Below are 11,591 nucleotides of genomic sequence, written 5' to 3'. Positions count from 1 at the left end.
TCGGCAGGCGGACTCTCAACCGCTGCGCCACCAGGGAAGCCCCTTAAGTATTTTTAATACCTCAAAAACTAACTGATAACTTATTTGGATAATAGATTACACATTTCTCTATGCTTTACAGTGAAAATGTGTGCCGAAAATAATCAGAAAACAGACTGTGAGATGCTAAAATGTAAATTTATTGGTAGGATCACATAATGTTGCCAGCATCTTCTCTATCTGATTGGAAGTGGTAATGCCCTTGATTCAACACAGTATTGCATAATCGGTTATTCAGTCTGTGTTGTTTGAATTAGGATGTTTTAAAAATATTGGATATGTTGTTTTTTAAAGTTAAAAGGGGAGCAGGTATCATCTAGTCCAATTCTAGGCACAGAGAATGAGCTCAGTTCTTATTTCTTAATACAAGAGTTTATGAATAATTGGATATGTGAATTAATGAATGAGTATTTGAGGCTGTTTAGTGCCTTAAGTCTAAAGACCAAGGACTCTGGAATGAGATCTCATGCATGACTATCCCTCAGGTTCTGAGTTCATAAAATGGAAAGTATCTGCTTAGTTTATTTTCCCAAAGAGGTAGGAGCCCAGAATATTAATGGCAGGAATTCGTATAACAACACTTGGCAGGAGAGGGGAGCAAAGATTTTTGCAGGGGGCTGTTGTGCTTGAATCAAGGAAGGCAGCAACCTGTAGCAAAACTGAGTGAAAACTTGGGCATTTTGACAAAGTAAATGTCATTCTCCAGTGGCTAGGGGGAGAGCAAGCTTCTCTGTAGAGTCCAATGGATGATGTGACAGAAGGCCACAGGACAACTGCAGATCTTTTTGAGCAAATTAGTTCTCATAATACCCCAAGGAAAAACTCTTCAATATTAAAAAAAAAAAAAAAGGGTTGCATGGTTACATGAAAAAACACCCTTTTGAGTCCAGACCGAAAAGATGAAGCTATTGATATAAAAGCTCTGTGTAGCCAGGAAGGCATGGCTTGTAAAAGAAAATAGAAACTCATTTTTTCCACCTCTAAGATATTTTACAGTAAATGAATTAGTTTTAAAGTACCTTAAAGTGTAAAAAAAAAGTGTAGCTAAAAAAGAATCATCATTTCTACCACATGGGGAAGAATTCTGACTGAATTTAAAGTGTTTAGCTGGCACTTATGCATGCATACAATGGAAGAGGCCCACGCATAGTAAAAACCATGATGTTCATTTCTCTGTTGTTTGTAGTGTAGCCATCAATGAAATTGGGAAAAAATGAATCAAAGGAAAAAGGAGCATGTTATTTTGTTCATTTAATTATTGATTGATTGATTCATTCATTCATTTATTAGTGTTGCTTATGTGTAACTTATATATATTTGAAATGAGGTTTTGTTGCTTTGATTTGTTCCTGTTTTTGTTTTGTCTTAGAGAAAAATTGTCAGAGATAAATGTTCTGAAATGTTTCTTCCTTATTTCCTTCCCCCTTCTTTCTTCCCTCTACCCCTTCCTCCCTTTTTTCCTTCTTCCCTTCCTTTCTAGAAACATCTTGTTTACTTCCTCCTTATAGAAATATGTTTTTTAGTACAAGCAAATAACATTAAAACAAAACCTTCGGGATTTTATTTTTATTTGGAACTTTTCCCCCGTTGGATTGCTTACTGTGATACTTCCTTAAACATGTAAACAAATAATTTATTTTCTTATTCTTCTCCCTTCTCCATCTATAAGCAGTAATTTGCATCTTTGTGTGTGTGTGTGTGTGTGTGTGTACGTGTGTGTGTGGTGGCAAGTGAAAGTAGTCGTCACTGAATCCAAATGGGCTTTGGTTTCTTAAATTCCATATCTATTCCTCAGTGATATCAATAGATCCTTGAATATTACGTTTTAAATCATGTTTGCATGTTTAATCATATTGTTTATGATAATTGTGGATTTGTATAGTTGGTTCTCAAAAATTAACAAACCTAACAAAACTATTTTTATTATTCTTACTTCCACATATTAAAATTTTTCAGGGACTTCCCTGGTGGTCCAGTGGTTAAGACTCCACACTCCCAATGCAGGGGGCCCGGGTTCCATCTCTGGTCGGGGAACTAGATCCCACATACCACAACTAAGACCTGGCACAGCCAAAAATAAATAAATAAATATTTTAAAAAATAAATAAAAATAAAATAAAATTTGTCAGCACCTATGGATTTTGTTTTTTGCATTTGCCACCCAAATCTACATATAATTTTATACTCTGAATTTAAAAATATTTTAGTAGATTTTTTTAGAGCAGATTCACATCAAAATTGAGCAGAAGCTACATTCAGCATATATAGCATTTTTTAATATAACCATATAATTAATTTTAATTTGGGATAATTTAGTAGATAGAGCATTCTTTTTAAGTGCTTCTCAATTTTTATCTCTTTAATAATTCATTCAGAGAAACAATATTCCAAATGTTACCTTGTTTCAATTAAAAAAAAATTACTAGAAAGCCAAGCAAATAAGCTATACCATCAGAGATTTTAAAAGTAATTAAATTCTGTGTATACATAAGTGAGTCTGCTATACTCTTAAATAATACAGACTATTTGTACAACATATACGTTTAAATATCAGATGAGAGCCAATGTGGAAATTGTAGTAAAGATAAAAGAGAACTAAACATATGATGCAGGATTAACTGTGGTCTACTGAAGAGAGAAAGGAACCTTGATCTCAATAAAAGATTTATATTTACTAAAAGATTCAATGTAGTTACTAAAATATTGATAATTAATTCAATCTTGCACACTTTTTCATGACTTTTCCTTCACATTTGCCTGCTTTCCTGAATCTCTGGGTCACTTTATATTTGCTCTATCTTTGTGTACATCCTGATTTTACCCACGTGGATTTTCATTAAGTGGCCTCCCAATTAACGTAGAAATAGTACCGTCAAGCTTAAGAAAAAATAAATCCAAAGCCTTATTTTCAACCATGTAAGAAATGCTTCAGACTAGGAAGCTCTTTTATAACGAGTCAGTGACACAAAAACAGCTGCATAGTCGTATAATTTCTTGAAGCATTATTTATAAATTTTGCAGTGATAATTATAGTGGTAACTGAGAAAAAAAAGAGTACAGCACTGGCAATGAAAGTGACAAAGGTAACATCAGAAGAAATGGAATTGATAATCCTTAATAATTTCAGAAAAGAAAACTATTGAATTTATTTATTAGTATATATTATAAAATTGAATGGGATCTTAAAGTATTTTACCGGAGGTTTGTTTTCTTCCCAAAAGAACATTGATTCTAGAAGTCTGTTTAATTATCCAGACTTTATGTAAGATAAGAAATAACTTAAATTTTAATTATCAAAATATATGTTTTTCTTGACTTTTGATAATAAAAAGAATGCTGACATTGATTTTCGTTGCCAATATGTTACAAAATTATCAAAACAAAGCTTAAACAACAAAGCCAGTCTCACAACAGGACTCAACACACCAATTAAGAAAAGAGTAAACTAAAATTGATTCTTCTTGAACCTGCTCTGAGGTTCACTGAATTAATATTTTGGTGGAGTCAGGGAAAGAGAGAATTATGAGGCTCATGGAATTTTGAGTTAATGAATTCCTTTTACCATCCTGGGTTTGCACTTGGCATCATTATCCAAAATGATTCTGTTAATGTCAGGAGTTAAGGGGCAAGAGAAAAAGATCATGGACGGGTGATTTAATATGGGGTTATATGCTTGTATTATTTGTCAAACTCTTAAGTAAGTAAATATAGAACATAGGCATGAATAATGTCTAATATCTTACTGTATCACTTTATTCTAAAGTATCAGATATGTTTATTTTTTCTCCTAATTATATGCTCAAGCTTGATAGATTGCGATGTAACTACTGTTTCAAATTTTCAAAGAAACAGTCCAGGCTAACTGCTTAAGCACAAACCTAATTTGTGTGTAAAATTTTATCTTTTTCAGGGAGCCCTATAATCTACCTTGGACATTACACAACTACAGAGAGGATCGTTTAAGACAAGACAAGCATATCCAGGGATGAGATGGTAGAGAGAAGCAGATGGCAAGGACCATATCTTGGAAAGTACACATGGTTAAGAAACAGAGAAGGTAAGAGGAATGTAAGATAAATGAGTTAGAAAATTATATAGAAAAAGGAAAGAAATATAATTATTTATTCTAGTGAAGATAGAGGTAAAGAGCAGGAAAATCAGTGTACAATGCTCTTTAAGAATTGAAAGCGTTATCTAACAGAGGATGATGACTTGATATATAAGAATAAAAAGGCTCTTAGCCCTCTGAGGGCATGATTGCTAGACCCACAGGATCAGGGCCACAAAATAAGTTTCAGTGGTTATGTCACAAGGTGGAGTTTAAAAAGGTAGAAGGAAGTAAACAAATCTACAGTCTTTATGGCTAAAGGCTACCAGAAACAAGACTGAGTGCAAAAATGTGGAGAAATTTCAAACAGATATAAATGATGGCCAACTCTATTTATTATTCTTTGTCTTTTTCCCTGTTATAAATACACATTGCAGACTCATCTTTACAGAAGATGAATTAATTGCACGACTGTTTCAGATTTAAACATATCTGGGAAAATCAAAATTATCTGTCGAAAGCTTTTATAATTAATTGATATAGTATGAATTAAAAAGAAAGTCAACATTATTTTTTTCTATTCCTTTGATGGAGAGAGGAAAAAAAATGGAAGAAGGCTTTGACAAAGAAATGCTTTTACTGTTCAAAGGGAACTTGTTTAGGAAACGGAACACATTAGCGTCTGATGCTAGAGCTTTCCTTTCAAAGTGAAATTAAGCTGAGTAATAATAACCTCCTCCCTTCTGCCTTCTTTAAATAAATACATTCGAACATAAAACCTTGCATTGTGGTATGAGGCTTATAGCTTCTTTTACCTTTAATGAGACCAGGCAAACCACGGGTTAAGAATGATATGTTAATGAGAGAAGGGAGTAGAGGCAGCCCCAGGATGTAAAGAACTTTTATTCTTCATGATTGTGTGGAGAGTTTCCTTCACTTGTTAGCCTCCATGCATTTTTGTAACACATGAAAGACCATATGGACTTCCAATTGTAAAGGTACTTTGACTTGGGTGTTTATATTGCTTTGCCAAGAATTTACATTTCCTTAATGGTAGATTCAGCCTTCAGGGACTACTTCCTCTTTCCTCAGCCTACAAACCCAAAGGCATTCTCCGATCATCTCCTATCCCTTGGATCCCTGAGCTCCTCTGCACACCCCTCTTTCTTGTTGCCTAAAAGCTCTTGTTTATCCCCCTAGTTTAATTGAGAAATTGACCACTTAGATTTAAGTATTCTTCTCCAACCCATGTTCTGCTTTATTCCAATCTCTCAAACTAGACATCACATATTATAGTTATATAGAACTAATATTCATTTATATTTACCCATATAGTTAAATCACATTTTTAACCAGTGTTTTTATGCGTCAAATCTACACTCTAAAATCATTTTCCTCATTCCTGAAATGTGTCTTTCACAATTTACTTAGTGAAAGTATGTTGGTGATAAACACTTTTGAGTTTTAGATGTCAAAAATTGTAAAATTTCATTCTTGATTGGAATTTTGAATTTTAAGTTCTATTTTCTCTTAGAACATTACAATTATTATCACACTGTTTTCTGGCTTTCTATCATTGTTGCTGTCACTTAGTCAACGGTCAGCCTATTGGCTCTTCGCATTTGTCTTTTCTCCCTGAATGTTTTAAATTTATTTTTTCTTCGAAGTCCCTTCACTTCAGTGTGAAATGTCTAGGTGTGGATTACCTTTTGCTTGTAATTTCTATGCTTCCTGGATCTGAAGTTTACTGTCTACTAGCTGGAAAACTTTCAGACACTATTTCTTTGAATAGTGCCTCTTAAAGTTTGTTTCCCTTTCTTTCCTTTTGGAAAATTAATTAAATGTATATTAAAATGTTTCTATTTTCTATATCGTTTTTAACATTTCTTTCATAGTTCCATGTCTTTTTCTCTCTGGACTGTATTCCGCTAGCTTTGAGGATATCTCTCCATCTATGTCTAATCCATTGAGTTGCAATTTTTCAATTGTGGTTTTCATTTCCAGGTATTCTTTTCATTATTGTTAAAACCTGTTGGTTTATTTCTTAAATGTTGCTCACGTTTTCCTAATTGCCTTCCTAAAAGCATATTAAACATACTTATTCTATATTTTGTGAGTGATAACTCCAAAACCTGAAGTCTCTGTGTTATGTGTTTCAATGCTCAGTCATGGTACCAAGCTGCCCTGGGTATTTTATGATCTGTCACCGTGAGTCCCAAATTCTTTGAGGCCTAGGTTGAAGTTTGTTTGTTTTTCTTTAAAGGTTTGCGTTTCCTTCTGAAAATGCCTGAGGATAATAACAATCTTAATCCACTATAAATTAAATACTTTTGGGCTTCCCTGGTGGCGCAGTGGTTGAGAGTCCGCCTGCCGATGCAGGGGACACGGGTTCGTGCCCTGGTTCGGGAAGATCCCACATGCCGCGGAGCGGCTGGGCCCGTGAACCATGGCCGCTGAGCCTGCTTGTCCGGAGCCTGTGCTCTGCAACGGGAGAGGCCACAACAGTGAGAGGCCCGCGTACCGCAAAAAAAAAAAAAAAAAAATTAAATACTTTTCTTGAGGATTTTGGGGATATATAGGTGACATGAATATATACATCAAAACCACATGAGGTGTGATTTGTAACTATGAATTTTCAGGGAAAATTTTCCCCTTCTATCTAGAACTAAGGTTTAAAAGAGTCAGGAATATTTTTTGACTGTTTACTTAGTGGAATATTTGTACACTTTTTACCTTTAAATATGGGTATAGCTTATAGGATCTCAGTTTCATGCAACCAAATTCATTATCTTTTTCCCTATAAATTCTATCACCATTTCCCCCTAGTTAGGAATCTTCACTGCCCTTGACCCCTGTAATTCCCTCACTTTCCCACATCTATTGATGGTGATATGGCTTGCATTTTAGTCCCTGGACGTAGGGTTCTATCTCAATTTACCAAATGCAAACAAGCCCATAACACTGCTGATTTGCTTCTAGATGATCTGGTCCTGTGCGTATGCTTATTTTAAAAATCTGTATTATACACAAAAGGTTCTCAATACTTATTTTGAAATGAATAGATAAATGAATACTGCGGTCCAATAAACAAAAATTTTCAAAGTCTACAACAAACAACAGTGGCTTGTTCATGATAAAATATAGGATTGTATCCTGTGCCAAATATAATATAAACTAATTATATGGTCATTGAAGGAATAAGTGCCCCATCATCATTTCCAAAACTTTTATTATTGTTATGGTGTACTTGTCATTAGGATAAAAGTTATGTTGCAATTATGCAACCATTACGCTATTAATTTATTCCCTCTCCCTCCTAGCTTTTGCTATCTCAAACCATAAAACCATCTGGGAATCTATTCTGGCACAAAACATACATTTGGGAAGAGCATGCAATTTTATTTTTGCTCATAAGCCATATAAATTCTATTCAGAGCATCTTCTATAACATCTCTACAGTTAGATTTCAACCTAAAAATAAATTCTTAAATATTAAATAGATCTGGTTGTTACTGTTTCTTAATGAATTAGTAACCAAATCCCCCTTTTATGACCAAAGGCACTATAATATCCTTGGGTTTTTAGGGTCAGATTCAAATACACTGCAACATATTTTGTTTATATTGGCAGTGCACATTTTTTGATACAATTAAACCCTGGAGTCAGCCACCCTCTCTGCTCTCAGGTGGAGTGTCCCTCTCTGTATTCTTTGGATCCTAAGTGTTTGAAGAGCACCTTATCTCTGAGAACATGGGTTTCAGGAATACATTGCCTGGATCTCCCACCCATTAGTTTTGCCCCATTATTATTCACCACCTGCAAAATGGGCTGATAAACTTATCACATCAGGTAATTATCATTTTTAACTGAATCAATACACGTAAGGTGCTTAGAAGTGTGTCTAGCACTGAAAAAATTCCTCAATATATGACTCGTAGTAGCAGCAGGAGTAGTAATGTCTTAATTCCCATGGATTTTAATATAGTTAGAGGCTCAATGTTTCAAGTCTAAATAATTCCACAAGCTTCAAAATGTACAACTTTCCTCTGACTCTTCTACCGTTAGAAGAATGACACACCAACTTGATATTACTTGTGAACTCTTTTTCTCTGCTGAACACTGATGTTATCCTTTGTCTATCATCTCAAATTCACGTTTTGTTATTAATCTATTGCTGCTGTGTAATGTGTGGCATAAAATGACACATCTTTAATATCTCACGGTTTCAAAGGGTCAGGGTTCTGGACACAGCTTAGCTGGGTCCCCTGCTCCAGAATCTCTCACAAGGTTGCAAACAAGGTGTTTTTTTGTACCTTATTGAAGTATAGTTGATTTACAATGGTGTGTTACTTTCAAGTGTATAGCAAAGTGATTCAGTTATATATATATAGATAGATATACATTCTTTTTCAGATTCTTTTCCCTTATAAGTTATTACAAGATACTGAGTATAGTTCCTTGTGCTATAGGTCCTTGTTGGTTATCTATTTTATATAAAGCAGTGTGTGTATTTTAATCCCAAACTCCTAATTTATCCCTCCCCCTTTTCCCTTTGGCAATGATAAGTTTGTTTTCTCTCTGTGAGTCATAAAAGGGGGATTTGGTTACTAATTCATTAAGAAACAGTAACAACCACTATTTCTTTGTAAGTAAGTTCATTTGTATCATATTTTAGATTCCACACAAAAGCCATATGACATGATATTTGTCTTTGTCTGACTTCCTTCACTTAGTATGATCACCTCTAGGTCCATCCATGTTGCTGCAAATGGCATTATTTTATTCTTTTTAATGGCTGAGTAATATTCCATTGTATATGTACCACATCTTCTTCGTCCATTCATCTGCTGATGGACAGTTCTGTTGCTTCCATGTCCTGGCTATTGTAAATAGTGCTGCAGTGAACATTGGGGTGCATGGATCCTTTCAGATTATGGTTTTCTCTGGGTACATGCCCAGTAGTGTGATTGCAAGATCCTATGGTAGCTCTAGTTTTAGTTTTTTTAAGGAACTTCCATACCGTTTTGACCAGGACTGGAGTCTGATTTGAAAGCCTGCCTGGAGAATTGTGTCTTCTCACTGTTCAACAACACATAGCATTTGTTTCAATTGGACATGCTTCATAGCCCTCTCAGAAATGAATTCCCACTTCAATATCCCTTTATTCAGTAATCAATTCCCAAATACCTACTCTGTTCTTGTATGAGATGTTATGAAGTCATTCTGCCAGCTTGACTTGGAAAGCATCTTGCCACTTCTGGAACATGGCCCTACCCTCCAAGTCTTAGCCATTCCTCCACCCCTCACAGAACGTCTTGTCTGCATTCTCCAGACAACAGTACTTGTTCCTTCTTCTTACCTCTCATTTTACATTTAGAACCACACATTTTGGCAGTGAGATTTTCTCCGATTTGTTCATATTGGTCATATGGAAATAGGTATTAATGGAACAACAAATAACTTGAATGTAAAATCCATGCCTTATTTTTGACTTGCACAACCCCCAGCACAGATCTTGGAAATTTGGTACAAATAATAATAACTATTATTAGTAAATGATTATCTAATTGAATCATTTTTCAGCATGGAGATCTTGTTATTTAGTATTAGAAAAGTAATGCTGTGTTCTGGTAGGATCTTGGAAAACACCGATAGGATTTTTATTTTAAATTTTGGTCTCCTGAATGCACCTTTAGAACAAGTGCCTTTTTTATTCTTTATTCTGGAAGAGATACTACCAATTATAAGTTATCACTGCAATTACAGATTCAAGGCTTGAGTTTACAAATAACACTGAGCAAAAATATTTCCTTCTAAAATATTTTAAGGACAGGTTTTATTTAGCATTGTGTATATGTTACAAAATGGTGTGATGAAGTTTTAGCAAATTTAACTAGTTTGGTTAGACAATAATACACATGGTCAGGAAGAGGAAACAAAATCTCTAGTTCCTCAATGTGGCCAAAGCCCATTTTAACATACTGCACAGCGTATTTAAAGCTTCAGTCGACAGTCATACATAAGAAAGATTTAAGATACTATACCATGGAATGTTCACTTAGAAGAAGTGCTCACTGAGGTTCCAAGATTCTACAACAGAAACGCAGAAGACTTTATTCAGTGTAATGTTAGACACTTTATTTCTCCATTCACTCATGTTTTTCCTCCTAGAGTTTTATAATTTTTCCTTTGGATCTTCATGTTTGTATGCCTCACTGTTTCCTTTAGTCTAATCGCAGGCAAGGTAGATCGCTGTCTGTAAACACAACCATATGGATGAAGATGATAAACAAGGTATTCTAACACATACACTGCTGTAGAGTCAACAAAGTGAAGATAAACTGCAAGTTCAAAACAGCAAAAAGAACCCTCTACAGGAGGATAATAGGTATAGCCCCAGCACCAAAAGTTTCTGGTTAGATAAACTTTCAGTGGTGTTCTGGTCCAAAAAGATGGAAAATTTCTTTTCCAATGGGGTCTTTAGAATCCCTGCTTCTACATTCATGATTTCCATGTGTCTCCCCTGGGCTGTCTCCCATGGCAGAACTGTGTGTACATCCGTCTGTCTTGGCTGCATCAACAAATTTCAACACTCCTTTGCTTGGTACATCTCCTGCTTCTTCACTTATGTAGCCCTACCTTATATAGGGCTTAAATCTTCTCCCTAAGTGTATGGGTTCTTCAGGGTTAGTCTGCCAAAAGCCATCTCGGGTTCTCTTGTATGACACAAGCATCATCACCCGATGTCAAGAACCAATCAGTATCTTCTAGACAAAGCTCAGGAATGCACTGAGAAGCTTTCATTTTTTCCCAGTAGAATTGGTCCCTGCCTTCTTTGGTGTTTAATCCCACAGTAAGGAAGTCTTTATTTCCTTCTGAACTCATGAACAACACTTTAGTACAATGCCGGGCCCAAGTAGATTTGACATGTTTGGTTCTTTTCTTTAGATTTTTGAAGCCAGGTCATCATAACCCAGCAAAGATTTTTAACCCTCCAACAAGAGTTGTTCAGCTATGTCTGCGTTCTCACCTGCACGCCAGCTGGCATCTGTGTTAAAGCCCATCTCTCTTTCTAGATGGTTGCGCCCCTTATCATGAAGCTCATTGTGAAGAATAGGCTGTGGGTCACCCCACTCTCCCGAAACAATATTAAATAGCTGAGACTATAAGGGAAAGCTGACTGCTGACCCACAGAGGAAGGAGAAGACATTTAGCTAAGACCTGGAGGCCATTCCCAAAGGCGTGTCTCCTAAAATCTGCAGAGGAAGTCAAGGGATCATGAAAATACACCGTGCTTATCCTTTATCCCGTCTCTTCCAGATAGGGCCCCCTCCTGAAAAGCGGGTGCAGGAGACGGGCAGGAGGCTGGAAGCACTCGGTTCACCTGCTCCCTGGAAACTGACAGCACAGGGTGCTATCTTGCCCTCTGGGGGCGACATTGCCCTCCCAGTGTCACTCCTCCTGGCAGCGGAGAAGGAGGTGGAGGTTGACTCAGGGATGCCTG

General features: G+C 35.8%; 1 pseudogene; it reads right to left on the bottom strand.

Annotated features, from left to right (window-relative positions):
• Positions 1 to 10,025: 10,025 nt before the first annotated feature.
• On the bottom strand, positions 10,026 to 11,319 carry LOC111176327 (glycoprotein-N-acetylgalactosamine 3-beta-galactosyltransferase 1 pseudogene; annotated as a pseudogene).
• Positions 11,320 to 11,591: the final 272 nt, after the last annotated feature.

This window comes from Delphinapterus leucas, chromosome 18 (genome assembly GCF_059928025.1).
Source record: "Delphinapterus leucas isolate spDelLeu-1000000601 "Yukka" chromosome 18, BTC_Dleu_Yukka2, whole genome shotgun sequence".
In the NCBI taxonomy this organism is placed as follows: Eukaryota; Metazoa; Chordata; class Mammalia; order Artiodactyla; family Monodontidae; genus Delphinapterus; species Delphinapterus leucas.
This window is presented reverse-complemented; position numbering and strand designations above follow the sequence as displayed.